This window comes from Arvicola amphibius, chromosome X (assembly GCF_903992535.2).
Source record: "Arvicola amphibius chromosome X, mArvAmp1.2, whole genome shotgun sequence".
Lineage (NCBI taxonomy): Eukaryota > Metazoa > Chordata > Mammalia > Rodentia > Cricetidae > Arvicola > Arvicola amphibius.
In genome coordinates this window covers 58,464,586-58,486,384 of record NC_052065.1, presented here as the reverse complement: position 1 = coordinate 58,486,384, position 21,799 = coordinate 58,464,586, and the positions used below count along the sequence as shown (strand labels likewise).

Here is a 21,799-nt window from a genome sequence, read left to right as displayed (position 1 = left end):
AACAAGTTTCTTAAGTTTTAATTTCCTCGTTTGAAAACAGGGATGATAATAGCACTTTACTCATAAAGCAGATGTAGGATCATCACAGTAACCATTTCATGTAATACATACTCAATAAGTGTTAGATATTGCTATTTTAAGTACATTATTTTGAAACATTCTATTGTTATTTGGAAAAAATAATAATCCCAGAGTCCTCATGTCTGGTGAATTTCTAGTTAAAAAACTGGGTTGGACCCAAGAAAACCCTAACAGTCTACACAAACTTTCTTCAAATACCCATGATTTATTGTTTGTGTTAAACAATTATATACAGTAGCCTTAAGGCACAGACATCTAGGAGGATACTTTCACTGATTAACTATCAAACAATAAATGAATGTGTGCAATCTATAGATTATTAATCATATCACATTTAAAAACATTTAGGCTGATCCACTTGAAATAGTCATTTTCCGGAAAGAAAGACTTTCCAAAAAGTCTCCTAAAACAATACAGGCTGTTGCCATTGCTCTTGGTTACCTGCTAGAACTAGATGGTTAAAACCCTTTTGCTGAATACAGCACACATTTAGGTTAGAGGACACACAGAATCAATCTGAAAATGAGTTAGAAGCATCCTCCCTGCTGCCGAACATTTATAGTACCGGAAGTTACTATGCAGGCTGTTTAGGAAGAAGAATTATCATCAATGGTCTTTGTCACCCTACACACAAAAAACTGACCATTAAGATAAGATATGTCCACTGGTACAATAGTTGATGGCAACCAATAGCTTTTTGATTGGATTTGAGGCCTACCCCACAGGAGGAAATGCCTGGTAGTTGAAATCCAGTCAAAAGCCCATGGTTGGGGGAGTCACAGGTACTAGGGAGAAGCTTCCTATCTTGATGTTTTGCTAAATGAACATGCACCTAAATTGCCTTCTAAGTATGTATACTGATATCTATAGACTAGTGGTTCTCTCAGTCTTTAGAAAAGGTTTGGTTCAGTAGGTAGAAGTTAGTGCAGTGACTCATAACTAGCTAACGTGCAGATAAAAGTGACTGTTGAGTGCTTACTCCTAAACAGGACTCTATATTACTCTCTCCAAGGTCCAGGCAACATCTTAGAAAAGGGGCCAGAAAGAATGTAAGAGCTAGAAGATGGGGAAGAGTGTTGCGAAATATTGCCTTCTGTATATGACATGCCCATTATATATATATGAACATATAATAGCTATGGTTATCAACACAAGATTGGGTCCTTCAATATTCTATTATGTATGGGGAGAGGCTCATGATATTCCAACCCCCTCCCTGAGGAACTATTGGCAGTTAATGGCTGTTGGGCGAAGGAGAGTTTTTTTCCCTCAGTAATATAGCCTCTGGTAAGTTGCCATAGTCCAGTAAATCAAGCCCAATTAAACTCAGTGTATCACAAAGTAGACATGAAAGTTGAAGGGGGACTAGCTTGGAGGAAGAATGGAGTCATTAGGAGTGGGAATAAGAGAGGATAACAGAAAGAGAATTGTAAATAGAGACTGTACTTTTGTTTCCTGGCCACCAGACCTGAATAATCACACAGAAACTATATTAATTACAACACAGTTTGGCCAATGGCTTAGGCATAGTCCTAGCGATCTCTTACAACTTAAATTAACCCATTTCTATCATTTTATATTTTGCCATGAGGCTTATGGTTTACCAGTAAGGTTCTGGTATCTTTCTCTTTCAGCAGCTACATGGCAACTGCCTAACTTTGCCTTCTTTCTCCCTGCTTTCAGTTTAGTATCCCTGTCTACCTATACTCTGTCCTGCCATAGGCCAAAGCAGCTTCTTTGTTAACCAATGGAAATAAAACATATTCACAGCATACAGAGGGGATTCCCACATCAGAGAATATGATTATAGTACATTGTATATATGTAAGAAATTGTCAAAAAATAAAAAAGTTAACACACATATTTTTGTATGCAAAATAATTGGTGTTTGGGGGTTTGGGAGATAGCTCAGTTGGTCAGGAAACTATGAGGACTTAAATTCAATCTTCAGGCCACAGATAAAATAGTCAAATGCAGTAGTCTGCACTTGTAATTCCAGTACTGGGGAGCTTCCACATGCACACATTCACACATGCATCTATATTCACACATGCACCCACGGAACATACAGACACACACAGTTGAATATCAGAAGTTTCACATCTTTCAAATGATTAGTATTTTGGAGTCACTAGACTGGAATATAAAATATAGTTTCCTGTAGAATCGGCATAAATCTGGTCAGGCCCACAGAAATGTCACTTAAACAACCATATAAATAAGCTAATACAACACTAGTAATATAAAATCAAATTAGTAATTAAAATAAAATCTCAAACACGCCTGGCGTGGTAGCCAATATTTGTAATCCCAGCATGCTGGAAGCTGAGGCAGAAGATAATGAACCAAAGTCAGGCTATGCTACTTAATAAAACCTGGTCTGGAAAACGACAAACAAAATAAAGACTCAACAAACCCTCAAACCAGAAAGACTACCAATAATCTTGGGATAGAACAAGCTTTTGTTTTTTGATTTTTTTATAACTTTGAGTAATAGAACTTGGGCTATCATGGATAGAATTTAGTTTTACTTTTTATTTCAAGACTTGCAGAGTAAGTGTAGGCCTATTTGCTTGTACACTAAATGAGCCCAGTCTACTACAATCCTGAGGGGTTTTTGTTTTAATAATTTCATTACAGATAAATATATGCTTTGTTAAAAAGGAGCCTAAGATTGTCTGGGGGCAAAGCGAAAGCACCTAATATAGATTGCTAATAAATGAGGCTTCTTAGAGGTGATGTTAACATTACAAGTCCTGAATGATGTCAAGGATTTAGTGACAAATAGGAAATAAAAAAGAAATTCCAGGAGGAAGGAGTGCTGTGTTTAAAATCTCAGAGGAAAAGGAGAATACCATTTCAAAAACTACAAGTAACATAGAATAAGTGATAGGATGTGGAGAGGAACGGTGAGAAATGAACCAGGGATATTAAGTATTATGGAATTAGGTCATATTAAGGAATTTATGCTGGACCAACAGCAGGGAGTCATATGAAGGATTTTTCCATTCCTGTTATTTTTTGCCTTGTGGATATTGGATATATATATATAATGAAATGCTATTTTAAATCAAGAGATTAGATAAATGTACACACATTTGTACAACCTTGTACTTCTACCCAGCTCACGACAGAACATTTCCATGACTAGACAAGTTTCCCTTCCATTCCTTCCACTCATTCATCCTCTAGTATCTTCTGCCAAGTCAACTGTAGTTCTTACTTCTATCATCACAGTTTGTTTTCTCCCATCCTAAAGTCTCATATACGAGTTAACAAAATTTTTCATTCAATATGTTTATGACATTAATTTCCTATTGCTATATGTATAAACATTCCATTATCTTTGAGTAATTAGTAGTATGACCTCCCGCTGTTGATTCAGCATAAATTTATTAACATAATTTATTGTAAGAATCTGTCCTTTAAAATTTTTTTACAACTCTTACACCTGTCTAAGATAAAAAAATGCTAATGATAGCCTATGTTGGGGAGGATGCTCCTCCACTGATGGTGGGAATATAAACTTGTACAGCTACTTTGGAAATCAATATGGTGGTTTCTCAGAAAACTGGTAATCAATCTACCTTAAGACCCAGCAATACCACTCTTGGGCATATACTCAAAGTGTCATACTACAATGACACTTGCTCAACTATGTTCAAGGTGGCATTATTCATAATATCCAGAATCAGGAAACAACTTAGATGCCCCTCAACCAAGAATGGATAAAGAAAATGTACTACATTTACACAATGGCATATTACTCATCTGTTAAAAACAATGACATCATGAAATTTGCAGGCACATGGATGGAACTAGGAAAAATCATCCTGAATGAGGTAACTCAGACCCAGAAAGACAAACACAGTATGTACTCACTCATAAGTGGATATTAGATACAAAGCAAAGGATAATCAGGCTACAATCCTTAGTCAAAGAGAAGCTAAGTAACAAGAAGGACCCTAAGAGGAATGCATCGATTGCCCTGTGAAGAAGAAATAGATGAGATGTCCTGAGTAAACTGTGGGTGGGGGAAGAGGGGAGAGGATGGGGGATGGGAACATGAGGAATCAGGATAGTTGAGTTGGGGGTAGGACAGAGGGGGGAGAGTAATGAAAGAGATACCTTGATAGAGGGGTCAATTATGGGGTTAGGGAGAAATTGGTGCCAGGGAAAATCCAAGGAATCCACAAGGATGACCCCAATTAAGACTCCTCACAATAATAGAGACAGTGCCCAAACTGGCCTTCACCCTGTAAACATACTGGTGACTATCCTAAATGTTATCATAGAGCCTTCATCTATTAACTGATGGAAGCAGATGCAGAGATCCACAGCCAAGCATTGGGCTAAGCTCCAGAAGTGCAGTCAAAGAGACGGAGGAGGGATTATATGAGTGGGGGAGGGGGTGGAGTCTCAAGATCATGATGGGAAAAGCCACAGAGATAGCTGACCTGAGCTTGTGGGAGCTCAGGGGCTCTGGACCAACAGCTAGGGAGCCTGCATGGGACTGACCTAGGACCTCTGCATCTGGGTGACAGTTGTGTAGCTTTGTCTTTTGTGGGGCCTCTAGCAGTGGGACCCGGATCTGTACCTGATGCATGAGCTGGTTCTTTGAAACCTACTGGGATGCCCTGCCCAGCCTTGATACAAGGGGGAGGGGCTTGGTCCTGCCTCAACTTGATATGCCATGCTTTGTTGACTCCCATGGGAGGCTTTACTCCTTCTGAATGGAGCTGGAGGAGGAGTGGATGGAAGTGGGGTAGAAGGCAGATAGGGGGAGGGAGGGGAAACTGTGGTTGGTATGTAAAATAAATAAATAAATAAATAAATTTTGTTGTAAAGTTTTATTTTTGATGATTTCATACATGTATATAATGTATTTTCATTATATTTATCTCATTCCCTTCTTTTATCTTCTTCCCATTCCCTCTGAAACTTTTTCCCAACATGCCTTCTTCTTCCTACTGTCATTCCTTTCTTTTTCTTATTTCTTTTTTTAACTCTTTCGAGCTTTATCAGGGTTGCTTGCACATGCATGGGTATGCTGTTACTAATGTAGTCTGAGGTCCTTACCAGTGGCTAAATCCCCGAAGAAAAATGGGTCCTCCAGAAGCCATTAACTGCCAATAGCTCCTAAGATGCTGGAAGGTTAATGGGTCCAGTTTAGTCCAGGTCCTATGTAGGTAACTGCAGACGCTATGAGTATGAGTGTTATATCCATGTTCTGTCTAGAAAATAATGTTTCCCAGCACTCTGGCTCTTATGTTTTTTCACCCCACTCTTTTCAAGATGCTCCCCGAGCTTTTAGCATAGGGGCTATTATTCTTTCCTAAGTGCATCCTCCTACTGATGTACATACAGGTTACTTCCAATTCTGACTATAACAAATAAGGCTGATGAGAACATTTATGTGTAAGTTTTGTGTGAATATGTCTTCCTTTTTTTTGAAGGAACCTAAGAATGGAACTTCTGGGTTATATGATGTGTCAAAGAGCTTTCTAGAGTGACTGCAGTGTTTTATGTGCCCACCAACAAAGTTTGCGAATCCCAGTATTCTCCATCTTCACCAGTATTTGGTGATGTCAGTTATTTTTATTTTATTCATTCTGGTAGATAGAAAATAGTGTTTCATTGCAGCTGTTTTTTGAGTTTTTAAATGTCTTTTCTGTCACCTTGCTGTCAACTAACAGATTTCAAGTCACCCACCTATGACATATTTTTTAGAACCTTCAAATTTGCTGCTACAGGCTTGACATCTAATTAAAACACCAATTAAGCTCATGTAAAAATAATAAACAGGCAGCAAATGTAGTTTTGAATGGTGCTTTCAGCAAGATGCACATTGACTGGGTTAGAGATCACTTGTTTTCTGCTTGAATTGTGGCTGTAATATGAGTCTGTCTATACCCAAAAACTAGAAGGTTAAGTTATTACAATATGATGCTTTTACTCATAAATACAACTTCTGTGTGAGGTCTGGTATGAAATTTTGTGCTTTCTTATAACCTGGTGGTGGCAAAAAGAGAAGCTGTTCACATGTTAACTGTTCCCAAGTGTCTGGTGACAGCTTGTAAGAATTCAAGCTTCTAGAACAGGAGCAATGGGGGAGAAACGAACTTATGCAGACAACAGAAACAATTCCAGCTTCCACGGGTATAGGAGTATCTCAAAATCCCTCAAGAGGAGCTTTGACGGTACAGGATATTCATAAGTCAAGTGTTCATTAGAAAGGGACTGCTTGAATATGAAAATTCTTTGAATAGGTTATATTTTCTCAGGCATGAGAAGAAAACAACACAAAACACTTTTTAATCAAAATGATTCCCTATTCACAGTGCCCTCTTTGAGTCTCAATTAGACAGGAGTGAAAATTATACTCTATATAGCATAATGGTAAAGACAAAAAAAATCAGTAGCTTCTCATACAAGAAGTCTGAATTCTAGCTTTAGTTTTGCATTCATTAGCATGGCCTCCAGAGGCATGTTGTAGAATATGAACAAAATAGCCTTCTCTTTCAGAATATTGCTTTCCTATTGCACAAGGAGAAAGCACCAGGAATGTTGGCCACAGTCAGGCATTTTGCTCAAGGGGAAGAAAATCTAATTCTTTACACTTTATTATGTGATTACACTCTTGTTTCTTATGGTAAAATTACACGGTAAACAGCACCTGCAGATTACAGGCATCACAGCTAGAAACAATTTGTTAACAGCGAGACACAAGGGATACATACATTATTGTTAGTGACTCTCCAGATATTACTACTACAAATATTTTTCTAATATCAAAACCCACAAATTTATTAGATACATTTCACACAGAATAGAATGGATTTAATTTAATTCAATTCATTTTCTATTTATTTTCTCACTAACATATTGGATTGTACTAGATGATTCACAGGAAATGACTCATAAACCTTTTGAGGGAAGGAGCCCATTTCATCCATTTTTGTATAACTAGTGCCTAGCCCTGGTCCTAACACACAGTAGGCTCCTCATAAATATCTCTCTGTTATGAGAATAATTGAAGTATCTTAGTCTATTTATGCTGCTATTACTAAGCGCTTGAACTTGAGTAATCTATAAAGTACAGAATTACATCCTTTTCGTGGTTGTGGAAGTTGAAAAGGCAAAATTAAAGTTCAGATGACTGGTGAGGGCTGCACTCTCTTTCCAGGATGGTGTCTTCTCAACATCCCCCCCCCCAGGAGGAGGGGATGCTGTGTGGTGGAAAGCAGAAGGTAAGAACAGACTGTTTCACAAAGATTCTTTTATAGGGCCTTAATCCCATTTATAATGAAGGAACTCTCATGTCCCAATTTAATCTTAAAGCCCCCACCTGATGATGTCATTGTATTAGCAATACCTGAATTTTAGGGAGTCCACATTCAAACTGTAGTATAACTCACTTCTTGAAGTCATAGTATGGTTTCATCCTAACTGGGCCTGTTTCAGAGACCAGCCTTCAAGGGGGAGGCTACTTCCTATATGCTTTATAGGAATCAAATCACTGGGACCCTAAAACTGAGACACCCTGTAAGTCAGTGTTTTCAAACTTTGATATACATCAGGATCACTTCATATAAATATTAAAGTACGGAATCCCAGGGCTTCATCCTCCCAAATTTAGACTGAGTAGGCCTGAGGTGAAACCCTAGAATCTGACCTAAATTTGCTCTTTAGGGGATTTTTGACACACATAATCCTTGAGTCGCACTTCAAGAAAACTTCTGTATTGTCCATTCTGTAAGTAGTTTATAACGTAGACTGAAAAGGCCATGTTCTCTTTCTTTTCCTTAGTAAGCCAGGGTTCCTGAATGGCTAGTGTTTCACGCCTTTTCTTCTGTCGATGGTAATACGGTTGTAAAAAGTCAATATCTAATTTCTTGAAACAGGAGACATGTACATACCAGGCTTTCTAAAATTAGCACATCATTTACTTACATTTTTTCTCTTTCAATATTCTGGAGTTAATTTATTTAACTTATTTTTCTTATTGCAGCCAATGCCATTTCATCGTCTACCAATAATCAGCTGGGACCTTCTGAAACATTAAACTGATGTATGCTCTGAGGGTCTGAGGGGAAGACTCAGTGGCTAAGAGCGCGTGCTGTTTTTACAGAAGACTGAGTTCAGTCACCAGCACCAATTTCAGGGAGCTCACCACTGCCCATGACTCCACTTTCATGAGATCCGATGTCCTCTCTGAGACATCACAGGGCTTGCAATCAAAAGAAATCTTTAAAAATAAAATAATTTATGCTCTGAAATGTCAGTCTTTTCTTCTTGCAGTGTTAGGGATCGAACAGGGCTTTGCACATGCTAGGCAAGCATTCTACTACTGAGCTAAGTGTCTTAAATACTTAACAAAAATCTTCAAGTGCTTCCACCATAGCAAGATAGGAGTATCCCTGTAGTAATTAGTGGGGCAGCATTGTCCAATAAGCTTGGTAAATACATTATAGATGTAAAATGAATCAAAAGGTGTCAGTGAACACTCTTAATCTTATTAAGAACCCTTAACATGCTGTGATTATAAACAGGAAGTCTGGAGAGGGTCAAGCAGAGTGTTTTCTTTTGAATAAACATTGAGTACTCAGCACGGGGAAGGTACTGAACTAGACAGTATTTTAAACACACATAGACAAAATGCAAATAACACAGTTTCTTTATAGTGCAATGATAGCACTTCATGAAAGGAGATAGAAAAGTTTCTAACTCGGTGGTAAGACGAAAGGCAGAGTATGTGCTGATTGCAGAACAGAGTGCAGTGCAGTACAGTGTGCCAGTTTCTGGGCATAAGCAAATGAGAACATTCAACATCAATCAAAGCATCATCCACAGGACATACCACCAGCCGAGTCAGTTGTACCAATAAGCCTATACACCAAATGAAACTGGCCCCTTGCATAGCTCTGATTTGGATGCTTGGATTTACCATCCATGCTACATTGGAATACATTGGAAGATTTGTGAAATTTTATAGTAAAGCTAAACATGGAAGCCAAACACAATATTTTACATCACATAAAGTACTAAAAGCAGTCTCTGAATACTGACTTCTGGGCAGTCTGACTGAAAAAAAATCACTGTCAAACAATGCAAGTTACCACAAAATAGAAAATTTTAGAAAGAACAGTATCTCTGCTTGGGAAGATTATTCTACTGTGGTGTCAGTGTCAAATTGCATAACTAACTAGCTCAATATTTAGCTTTTTATTACCTAGTTTTGGCTTGTACAAGTTACCTAATATTTATCAAATAATGCCTTATATATCTTAATATAAATTTTATTCTCCTTAGAGGCACTAAACACCTCAAAGAAGGTTCAGAATGTGTTTAGACTTGTCCTTAGGACAAATATGAAATCTGTTTAAGATGCATATCAGGGGGAAAGGTGAGCTATCATAAATACGTGACTACCAATGAAATGAGAAAGGCACCCCTCCTTCAGCATCCTAAGTCTTATATTCAACTCTATTTCTAATATCCAGAATAGCAGTGGAAAAAGACAAGCTTCTTGAATTGATTTGTATTAACGGGCAATACAAACATGTCCAGCTTTTATATGACTTTGAAATTCATAACCACCACAGATGTCACATTTACCTCATTGATCTATTTATTGTTAGAGTCAGAACCATGCTTAATGTGAAATGGCAAGAGAGGACCACCACTACCGAGATTTTGGAAGTCAGCTGGCCTATCAGCATTGAAACTATGCTCATTGGTGACATATGTGGAGATGCAATGACAGAAGGATACCCAAGCATCTTTGGTATGGCAAGCTTTATAGCCTAACCACAAGCAGGCAGAACACAAGACATATTGTAAAGGATGCACTAAAGCATAGCTTCAAATAACACAGCATAGCAGTGTGTTGCTGGGGGAAAACGCAGCAGAGACCAGCTAGGAATACAACAATATGGAATTTGGAAACTTTTTTGGAGAAAGGCTTTCAGCTGACCACAAGTTGAGCACAGAAATACGGCAGTGACAGGCTGTACAAATAGCAGCTGCAGGCATAAATCAAAAACCAGTTTGGACATATGTCATAGAGAGAGGACCTTTCATGGAAGATTAGTCTTTTTGTCTCTTTAAGTATGGGTGAAATCAGAAGTGGCATATTTAGTTAAGGGGAAGGACAACAATATATACTGCATGTCACTTCTTTTCCTTACGAAATGTCTGCTAATTTAAAGCACTTTGGTATATTAAAGGACAGAGAAACACCTCCAGTGTCATACTTGGAAATCACTAAATATTATTATTTGCGAGTAGGACCGGATGATAAATCAGCACTGTGGATTAAAAAATAAATTCAAACACATCCTCTGGATTATGAATTATTATTTAAAGGCTACTGAAAATTCTATAACTGTGTTATAGTTTACATTCATAAAGCTGGACTAATTTTGGCTAGAGCAGCAAGGTGACCAAAATGAGATTGCTTGTGCAATCTATCTATTTTAAACTAGGACTTTCTCCCCTCTTCAAAATTTCTTTGTCATCAGCATTCTACAAAATCGGTTTTGTTCCTCATGGGTACCTAGGCAATGTAAGATATCTAAATAAAAATATATTTGGCAATGGTATTCAAGATCAAGTATGGAAGAAGGGTAGAAGTGAGGTAACCAGTGATTGGAAAGTAGAAATCATGAGAACTTTCCAGAAAGGTCTAGGTAAGGATAAAATTAAGAAACATGACTATTGGCTCTGGAAAGAATATTTTAAATATCTGAGAGAAATTAAGCAGTGGGGAGGATTTGAGGAAGGCATGAATCACATTCTGTTTGTGTTGATGCTGAAGTAATTTATAAACTAGTTTTAATGCAAAACTGGCCCTCTAAACTAAGACTAGAGAAAATAAATATCAGGAACTATGGTAGTGCAGACCTTGGATCCAAGTACTTGAAAGGCTCAGCTAGGAGGATCATGAGGAGGGAGAGGGAGAAAAAGACAGAGAAAAAGAGGGCGAGGAAGACAGGAATAAAAGGAGAAGGAGAGGGAGAGAGAGTGAAGGACAGGAGAAAGGGTATAGTGGGGAGGAGAAGAAGGAGGGAGAGAAATCTCAGAGACCAGTTGGTAAGTTTAAAGAGAAAGGTTAGGCAAGATAAGAGAAGCATCTAAGATACAAAGATCTTTAGACAGGCAGGTTAATCACTGGTGATGTGATCAGGAGAGACTCAGCCCCTAATAACTGCCTGGAACAATCCTGTGGAATAGAAAAAAACAGTAAAAGGACTGGGGCTTTAATTCAGAATTTTAAATACTGCAAAAACTAGAACCACCAGGGCCATAAAAGGATTGGCAAGAAAATTGCAAGGCTAGAAAGAAAGAAAGATCATTTGACTGTAAGATTAGACAAATCCAAATATGCAATTCAGTTCTCAGTTAATTTGGCATTTTCCTTCCCCTTCTATCCAAGTGGGGCCTGGCCTCCTGGTGAGGTAAATACCAAATAACTGGTTATGTGATATAATGGCAGGCCAATATTGTTCCAGTAGCTGTACAACAGACAAAAAGGAAAAAATCAATATGGCTGTTGATTAGAATCCAGTTCTAGAGAATGTATATGGAAAAATCTATTTTTTTTCCAGGGGAAAATTCCTGTCTTTCATTTGTGACCCTAACACTGGTTAAAGAAAGACTGTTGCTGAATATTGTATTATAAGCTTTTTCCATAATATCTCAACAGAGCTATCCACTCAAAAAGAAATTAGGGTAAAATAGAAGCAAATGAAGTACAGCAAAACGAAATTTTCATTAGAGTTAGTTTTATGTATATCCTTTGTTTGGCTGTTACTGTTAGGGAGCAAGGCATCTTTCCACGGAGCAATGGAGAATTAGATTTCATCTCTGTCGACTAGCTCTTTCATAGAGCTTCTACACTAATGAATCCTCTATTTTCTACTAATGAATAAACAGGGAGATTTGTCCAGCTCACATCTAGTTGTCCCTAACTACAAATATTTCCAAAAGAATCATCATAAAACTAATAAACTTTAACATTTAACAAGGACATAGACATCCAGATCAAGGTAGCTGACTAACAAAACCATGTTAGCGCTACTGTTTCTCAAGACTCCATTAAAATGATATTAAACAAATAAAGAAGGGATAAACAGAGTATTATGGGGCATCAGCAGAAAAGAGATTTTAATACATTTATGAAAGACAGAAAGTGGATAGAATGCCGAGTATTAAAGATGGACTAAAGAGGGAGCATCGGAGGGAGCTTAGAGCTTGGGTAGAAGAGGGTGACGTGCAGGGAAGATAGTGCATCATGGAACACTTAGGCCCCGACTTTGATTCTTAGTGCCCCCCAAAGGCTGTGTTTGTGAGAATGAAAAGTGAGAAATCCACTGAAGATCTGCATATCGAATAATCACAGCTTGCCCCATGGATAGACTCTGTAGCAATCAGGTGTTTAGTCTCAAGTGTTCCCCCTTTAAATCAGAACTAAATCGTGAAAGAATTGAGGCAGACAGTATGAACACTACTTTTGCAGAGCAAAGGCGCCTACATTATCAGTTTTCTAGGTCCCCAAGCATAATGGCCACACAGATGGCTGGGGCTTCTTGTCTTGCAGGCTTCATAAGTAGAGGATGCTAGGCACTTCTCTCAACCCCTAGACACATAACATTTCAGAAAATCAAAAGACAAAGTCCCTAAAAGCTTTCAGAAAGGAAAAACAGCAACAGTTAAATGGACAGGGTTTTGAATGAATTGAACATCTTGCCAGAAAACTATTTTTAAGAGAAAACAATGGAAGAATACTTTCAACGATCTGAAGGAAAATTATTTTGAGAATGTAATTTGTCTCCTAACTATAAATTGAGTCTAAAGACATTTTTAGTTTACAAATAACTCAGACTTCATATTTTATATTCTATCTCTAAAAGGTTATTTAGGAGTATATTACAGAAAAAATGTAAGGGTAAACAAATATTGACACATATATTAGATTCTGGAAACAGTGGGCATAAAACCAGAGACTAATGCAACTAAGCCCAAGGTGATAGTTGCACAGCAGGCTTGATGAACATAGCAGTAGTGGAGAGGGAGCCTGAACTGGCCTTGCCCTATAGTCATATTGATGACTACCCTAATTGTCATCATAGAACCTTCATCCAGTTACTGATGGAAGCAGATGCAGTGATCCACAGCTAAGCACTGGGTCGAACTCCTAAAGTCCAGTCATATATAGAGAGGAACAACATTATGAGCAATGGGGATAAGACCATGATGGGAATACCCACAGAAACAGTTGACTCGAGCTAGTGGGTGCTCACTGACTCCAGACTGACATCTGGGGAACCAGCATAAGACCTAACTAAGCCCTCTCGATATGGGTGACAGTTGTGTGTCATGGGCAGTTAGTGGGGCCACTAGAAGTGGAACCACTATTTATCCTTAGTGCATGAACCGGCTCTTTGGAACCCATTCCCTATGGACAGATACCATGCTCAGCCTAGATACAAGCGCGGGAGGGCCTTGGTCCTGCCTCAAATGATGCGACAGACTTTGTTGACTCCCCATAGGAGGCCTCACCCTCTCTGAGGGGTGGATAGGGTGGGGTGGGGAGAAGGTGGGGGGAGTGGGAGGAAACGGGGGAGAGAGAACTGGGATTGGTATGTAGAATAAAAATTAAAAAAGGTTAAAAAAAGCAACTTGGAGAGGAAAGGATTTGTCTCATCCTACATTTCCAGATCACAGTCTACCACTAAAGGAAGCCAGGGCAGGAATATAAGACAGGAATCTGAAGGCAGAATTACTTGTTAATCCACACAAGATAACCTAACCTTTGACTAAGGAAACTCACAGCTGATAAATTACAGCAGGAACCATTGCTTTCTTATACAGCCCAGTACTAACTCCCTAGGAATAGCTCCATCCAAAGTATGCTGGTCCCTCTTGCATCGATTAATGGTCAAGAAAAGACCCCCAGATTTACCCACATGTTAATCTGATCTAGGAAATTCCTCAATCCAACCTCTCTTCTTAGATAACATGAGGCTATTTCAACTTGGCAACTAAAGTTGACTAGGATAGCACCTACAAAAAACAGTGACTGAGGGACTCATAATTACATTCATCACAAAGAAATCTGAGAAACTTGTGGGTGTCATAGACAATACAATAAAAAGGGAATCAGAAGATTTAAAAAGTCATAGTTGCTACTTTAAAATTTGTCAAGAGACAAAAATTGTAATTAAAAACTATTTAAAATTTTTAACGATTTTAATAGCTAACACCAGTATAAATAATGTTTATTGATTTTCAACTTAAAGCACTAACCAAAATACCAAAACAGGATACTTAGCTATAGAGATAATTATAGATGTGGAACAAAACATAAATGCTATAGCTGTGGCAGTGTATAAAAGTACAAACCAAAGGAGTTGATAAGCTGAAGGGGTTAGAGACAAAGAGAGGATCAAGAACTTCACGGCCTTTTCTTAGTTAGGAGATACTTTCCATAGTTTAAGGAACAAGGACAGTCTAAGTATGTTCCTCAGACAAATAAATGAATTTAAGAACATAGTAACTACATTGAGACACCATAGAGGATCAGTGATATAAAGCTTCATTTGTCTTATCAAGAAGATGATATTGTCTAAAATAGAGAAATCAAGAAATAGCAGAATACATGGGAGCAATTGCCAGAGGAACTAAACAGAAAGAGTTAATAGAATGAAAGGCAATAATGGCAGAGGATTAAGATTGAACAGTGCATTGCATGCATCATAAGTTTTTATGTACATAGTTCATACTTTTTAAAATCACATGCATGCATTACTTCATATAAAAGCAATCATATGGTTATTTAAATCAGCCAGGAATCTTGAAACAGAAATCTAAATTCAAACTGGCCTCTGAAAAATTTCACCTGAAAGAAGTGTTGGAAAAGGGGCCATCTATGTATATCTTCCTCTATCATATGACTTGCTTCTTTCCCTCTGCTCATGCCTTAAAACCTATGCCCTTTCTCTTAAACCACTGAAACTTAAAATAAATTATGGATACTCTTATGACCAGCATTATTTTCATCTACAAAGGTTATTTTATGATATTTTGCAAATATAAAAATCCAGAAATATTTAATCTAAAACTTGGTAAGTTTTGGCATATGTGTGTACACCTGAAAAATGATCATGATCAAAATAATGATGACATCCAACAGCCCCAAAAGTCTAGAGTCTAGTTTATTCATGCTCTTTAAATATTTGTTTTGCATGGTGTGTGTGTGTCCACGGAGTCTCCCTTGGCAGCACTCCATCTTACTCATTGAGGTGGGATTTAACAATTAAGCTCACGGCTTGTCAACAACAACCTGTCTACTTAACCAGCTTGCTCCAGATATCCCTTGCTTCTGCCTTCTAAGTGCTAGAATTATAAGTGGGCTGCCATGCATTTACGTGGGTGCTGAAGATCTAAGTTTCAGTCCTCACATTTTACAGCAGGCACTTTATCCACTGAGCCATTTCCCCAGTCCCTTCAAGTATTTTTGTAGTCCTTTCCACTCAGTCAGGTCTCTGAAACATTCTGCATGGCAAGTAACTACTGGTCTGCTTTTTGTCACTATAGGTTTCATGTTCTAGCACTGTATATAAATAGAACCATAAAATATGTGCTCTTCTTTTTGTCTGACTTCTTTTATTTAGCATAATTATTTTGAGATCTAGCTATGCTATAACATATCAGTAGTTGATTCCTTTCTATTGATGTGATGGGGGACAGAGGAGGAGTTGTCGGGCACGAGAGCTCTCCTCTTTATCTGAGACAGAGTCTCTCACCAGATATAGAGCTCACAGCTCTAATTAGATTGGCTGGCCATCAAGCATTAGGGGTCTGGTGTCCACCCTCTCAAGAACTAAAATTATGTCACTGTGCATGGATACATACACACCTACATATTTTTGAGAGTTCCATACATGCATATAATGTGTTTTGATAAAATCCACCCCCATTCACTCTCTTGCAATTCTTCCACTATCCCCCATACCATATTTCCCTCCCAACTTCATGTCCGTTCTTTTAAAAGTTCCATTGAGTCCTGTTGTTGCCTGTATGTGCATAGGTATAGGATCACCTACTGGAGCATGGGTAATTTCTCAGGGGCCACATCCTCAAAGAAAACTGTCTCTTCCTCTCCCAGTAGACAACTGTCAATAGCCCCTTGGTTGGGGTGAGACTTCATGACCCCTTCTCCCACCTGTGCTGGAATTTTATGTGACTCTATCTTGTATAAGTCTTAAGCAAGCAGTCACAGTCACTATTAGTTTCTGAGTGAAATGGTGGCGTCATGTTCAACAAATATCATTTCCCTGAAGGCACTCAAAACCTTGACTCTTACTATACTTATGTTCCCTCTTTCACAATAATCGCTGTGGGGTAGGGATGTGAGAAAGATGTCCTGAAATCTCAGATTCTCTGCACACAGATTAGTTGTTATTTTCTGTATTAACTTCCATCTGCTGAAAAGCTTCTCTGATAAGGGTTGGAAGAACACTAATCTCTGGCTATAAAGATAAGAACGTAGGGGATGTTTAATACTAAGTCCAGTTAGCAGAGTATTTAGCATTAGCTTCTCCCCTAGAATCTATGACCTAGCCAGTCATGCTTTTTTACCCAGTTGATAGTGTCAGGCATAAGTTCCATCTTGTGGAGCAGACCTTAAATCCAACCATGAGTGACTGATTACTCTCATAACATTCGTGACACTACCACACTCGTGAGGCTATCTTGCCAGGCCGATTGTTATTGTAGCCTGCAGAGTTCACAGTTGGGTAAGACTGCTGATGTCTTTCCTCCCCTGGTAGTGCATAGGACCTCCCAGAACTACAAAAGCTGGTAGTAGGTAGGATTGCTTCCTCCATGCCCCACGACACAAGTATGTGTTTTTAGCAATAGGGTCTTACCATTACATTCTGGAAGGCAACCAAGAGAAGCAGCAATAGTCTACAGTGCTTGGAGGAGTCCATATGACACCACTGACAACTACTCAAAAAGAGGGAACTATACCTTGCACTGGGTTTTCTGCTTGATAGCCTATCATGTCTGAGAGAGAAGTATTGTCCCCATGTGGCAGGGCAACTCCATTCAAACTCCTTTTGTATATGTATGCATATATACTGTAGGAAGTTTCTAGAGCAGTAGGCTTCCATATGACATTTTCAAAAGCCTTTAGTGTTCGCAGTCCCTTCCCTGATCCCCCTCCTCATTTAGTCTTTCCTCTTCTATTATTCCCCTTCCTTCTTTCCTAACAAAACTTTTTAGAAATTAAAAATAGATTCTTTTCTCATACAATACTTCCCAACCACAATTTCCCCTCCCTCCACTCCTCCCAGTTCCCCCCACCTTGCCTCTCCTCCACATTTATTCTCCCTCCATTTCTCTTCAGAAAAGAGCAGGCCTCCAAGAGACGACAGTCAGGCAGGACAAAACAAGATACAATAAGACAAGACAAAATCCCTTATATGAAGGCTGGACAAGGCAGCCCAATAGGAGGAAAGGAGTCCCAAGAGCAAGCAAAAGAGTCAGAGACACATCCGCTCCCACAGTTAGGAGTAGCACAAAGACACCAAGCTAACAGTCATAACGTATACACAGAGGATCTGGTGCAGGGCCATGCAGGCTCTGTGCTTGCCACTTCAGTCTCTGAGTCCAGGTGAACCTTACTTAGTTTTTAAAAATAGAAGTGGGACATGCTCTTCTGGTATCCTCTATCACCTCCGACTCCTAGAATCTTCCTTCCCCCTCTTCTGAGGGGTTCCCTGATTCCTGAGGGGAGGATCTAAATTGAAGATCTCCAATTTAGACTTTCATACCACATGTATTCTATCCCTCTTCCTTAGAAATCATCCACCTTGGCTCCTTACTCATTTTCTGGCATGGGAACTCCGATTTGGACACACATCTCAACCGTTATATCCACATATGATAGAGAACATGTGGCTTTTGTCTGGTCATGTGATTTGTCTGGGTCATCTTACACAGAATGATAATTTTCAGCTTCATCGATTTACCTGCAAATTTTATAATTTCATTTTCTTTATAGCTGAATAATTATTCTTAGTTTTCTTTTTTTGCTGTGATAAACATCATGACCAAAAGCAACTTCAGAAAGAGAGGTTTATTTTACTTTACAGCTTACAGTCTATCATGAAAGGATGCCAGGGCAGGAATTCAAAGCAGGAACCTGGAGGCAGAAACTGAAGCAGAGACCATGGACCATGGATGAATTCTGTTTAGTAGTTTGATCCCATGGCTTATTCAGTCTGCTTTCTTTTTTTCTTTTTTAATAGAAGAGAGCATTTAATTAGGGGGCTTGCTTACAGTTCAGAGGGTGAGTCCATCATGGCAGGGAGCATGGCTGCAGGCTGACCATCATGGTGCTGGAGAAGTAGCCAAGAGCTTAGATGGAGAGAGAGAGAGAGAGAGAGAGAGAGAGAGAGAGAGAGAGAGAGAGAGAGAGAGAGAGAGAGAGAGAGAGAGAGAGAGAGCGCACTATCTGAGAATGGTGTGTGGACTTTTGAAATCTCAAATCCCACCCCCAGTGGCACACCTTGTCCAACAAAGCCACATCTCCTAACACTTCCCAAACAGTTCTACCAACTGTGGACCAAGCATTCAAATGTATGAGCCTATGGGACTAATTCAAGCCACCACAGTCATGGCATTTATCACAGCAGAGCAAATACAACAATTCTCTTCCCCCAACTCCTCCCAGGTTCACCCTGCCTCCTCTACCAACCTGTCTTTGTTTTCTCTTGGATTTTTTTTAGTTCATTAAACCTAATTTGTTCTGCTCATATCCCCTTTGGCATGTGGCCTTTCACCACAGCATCAGCCTGCTTTCTTATACAATCCATGACTGCCTGTCTAAGGGTGTCACTGCCCACAGTGGGCCAGGTCTTTCATCCACATCTGTCATTCATCAATAAAATGTTTCACAGACATGACCACAAGCCAATCTGATGGAGGCATTTTCTTAATCGAAGTTTGCTTTTCCCAAAGAATCCTGGTTTGTATCACGTTAACAAAAAAATCCACCCAGCACATATTAGATTATGTATATGCACTGTATTTTCATTGTTCATTCATCAGTTGATGAGTGACTAGGTTATTTCCATTTCCTGACTGTTGTGAATGGAGTAGCAATGAACATAGAAGATTAAGTATCTCTGTAGTGGGATGAAGAGTCCTTTGGGAATATGCCCAGGAGTGAGACAACTGGAGTAGTCTTCTTATATACCAAATGATGACTATACTACAAAAGAAATCAGGGTAACAACCCAATTCACAATAGCCTCAAAAACAATCTGGGTATAAATCTAAACAATGACAAATTTAAGACATTAAAAAATGGGAAAAAAAGATGATAGAAGACAGAAAGACCTCCTGTGCTCATGAACTGGCAGTATTAATATCATGAAATTGTCCATCATAACAAAAGCAAGCTATAGATTAAATGAAGTACCCATTAAAATTCCAATGCAATTCTTCACAGCAATCTCAAAATTCATATGGAAACAGAGAAGGCCAAGATAGCCAATACATTCTTTAATAATAAAAATACTGCTGGCGGTATCACCATCCCTGATTTCAAGTTATATTACAGAGCCATAGTAATCATATTGATATAAAAAACAAACACATTGGTCAAGGGAAAAGAATTGAGGCCCCCAATATAAGCCCATGTTCCTACAGATACCTAATTTTTGACAAAGTGGCAAAAATGCACAGTGGAGAAAAAAAAGTATCTTAAGTATGCAGGGCTGGTCAAACAAATTGGATAGCTATATGTAGAAGAATGGAATTAGATTTTTATCTTTCACCTGCACAAAACTCAACTACAAATGGATCAAAACTCTGACATAAGACCTGATATCCTTAATCTGTTAGAGGAGAAAGTAGGAAATATGTTTCAAATTGTAGGCCTAGAAAATAACTTTCTGAATAGGATACGTGTAACACAGGCAATGATACCAATAATTGAAAAATGGGACCTCATGAAACTGAAAACTTTCAGTACAGCAAAGAACATCACCATTTGAATGAATAGGTAGCCTAGAGAATGAGAAAAACCTTTACCTCTTATACATCTGATAGTGTCTCGAGTATGCAAAGAAGCAAAAAAAATGAACATACACATAAAACCACAAAGAAATCAATCAAACAAACAAAATTAATAATTATGGTACGAAAATAGAGAGTTCTGAAAAGAAGAAATATAATGGCTGATAAACATTTTTTTTTAAGTGTTCAACATCCTTAGCCATCGGGGAAAGGCAAATTAAAACTATTTTGAAATTCCATCTTGCCCCAGTCAGGGTGGCGAAGAAAAAGAGCCAAAATCAAACCTGAAACCAAAACCAAAACCAACAGCAAAGCAAAACAAATGATAGCAAACGCTGGTGTGGATATGCGTAAAGAGGAACACTTACTTCCTGCTGGTGGGAGTGCAAACTGTGCATGCTATGGAAATCAGTGTGGAGGCTCTTCAAAACGCTGGCTTTTAAGCAGGCACTTGGGGATTGAACGTAGGCCCTCTTGATTGCATGGCAAGCACTTTCCAAATACAGTTATCTATCTCTTCAGCCCTTCAGTGTTGTTTTAGTTAGTCTTTCCCTAAGACTAATGTGCTGGAAATCTTTTCATACATTTCTTTGGAGAAATGTCTGCTCAAACCTTTTGCTCATTTTCAAATACTGAGATATTTATTTATTACTCAGGTTTTAATAGTTCGTTCAATAATCTTGATATGTCAAATATGTGCTAGGCAAATATTTTTATTTTAATCTAAATTACGTATTTCAATTTCTTTTTTCTTTCTTTGAGAGTTTCACACAGTTTATTTTTATTATATTCCTTTCCTGTCCCTAAATTACTTCCAGATCCTCCCCGCTTCTCTTCGTCCCCAACTCTATGATCTTTTCCTCTCTTAAAAAAACATAAAAACAAAAACAAAAAGGAAAAAGCCACTGACAAACACGGTGTCTGATTTGTGCAGGCTCTCTACTACTGAGCATAGCTCTGTCCTGAAGTGTGGTTGATATATTCACTGTCGTTTCATTGAACAAAACTGACTTTCCATCTCCCAACATGAATCGACTGCAAAGAGCTTTTCTTTTCTTTTCTTTTCTTTTCTTTTCTTTCTTTCTTTCTTTTTTTTTTTTGGTTTTTTGAGACAGGGTTTCCCTGTGGCTTTGGAGCCTGTCCTGGAACTAGCTCTTGTAGACCAGGCTGGCCTTGAGCTCACAGAGATCCGCCTGCCTCTGCCTCCCTAGTGCTGGGATTAAAGGCGTGCACCACCACCGCCAGGCTGCAAATAGTTTTTTGTTTAAGGGTGGTATGTTGTGTCCCCTTCTCTCTTTTATGCTGGGATTTTCATTAAAACATTGTCTTGATTATTATAACTTTCTAATACATCATGAAATCAGATAGACTAAGTCTTTCAACTTTTCTTTTTTTGTCAAAGTTGCTTTAAATATTTTGTGTCATTTGTCCACATAAATTTTAGTTTGGGAAATCTGAGATTTTAATACTGCACAATTTTGCTGTTATTTATTATAATGTTTGAAAGTTTATGATGGTTTATTATTACTATATAAGAATATGATTATTTTGAGTTTTAACCAGTTTATTTAATTTTTGAATTGAGATTACTATCAAGGAAAATTTAAATAATTATATTAGCATG

General features: G+C 38.4%; 1 protein-coding gene across 3 annotated transcripts in view; it reads right to left on the bottom strand.

Annotated features, from left to right (window-relative positions):
- Eda (ectodysplasin A) overlaps positions 1-21,799 on the bottom strand; it is a 363,231-nt gene that overhangs the window by 81,787 nt on the left and 259,645 nt on the right. The window lies entirely within an intron of this gene.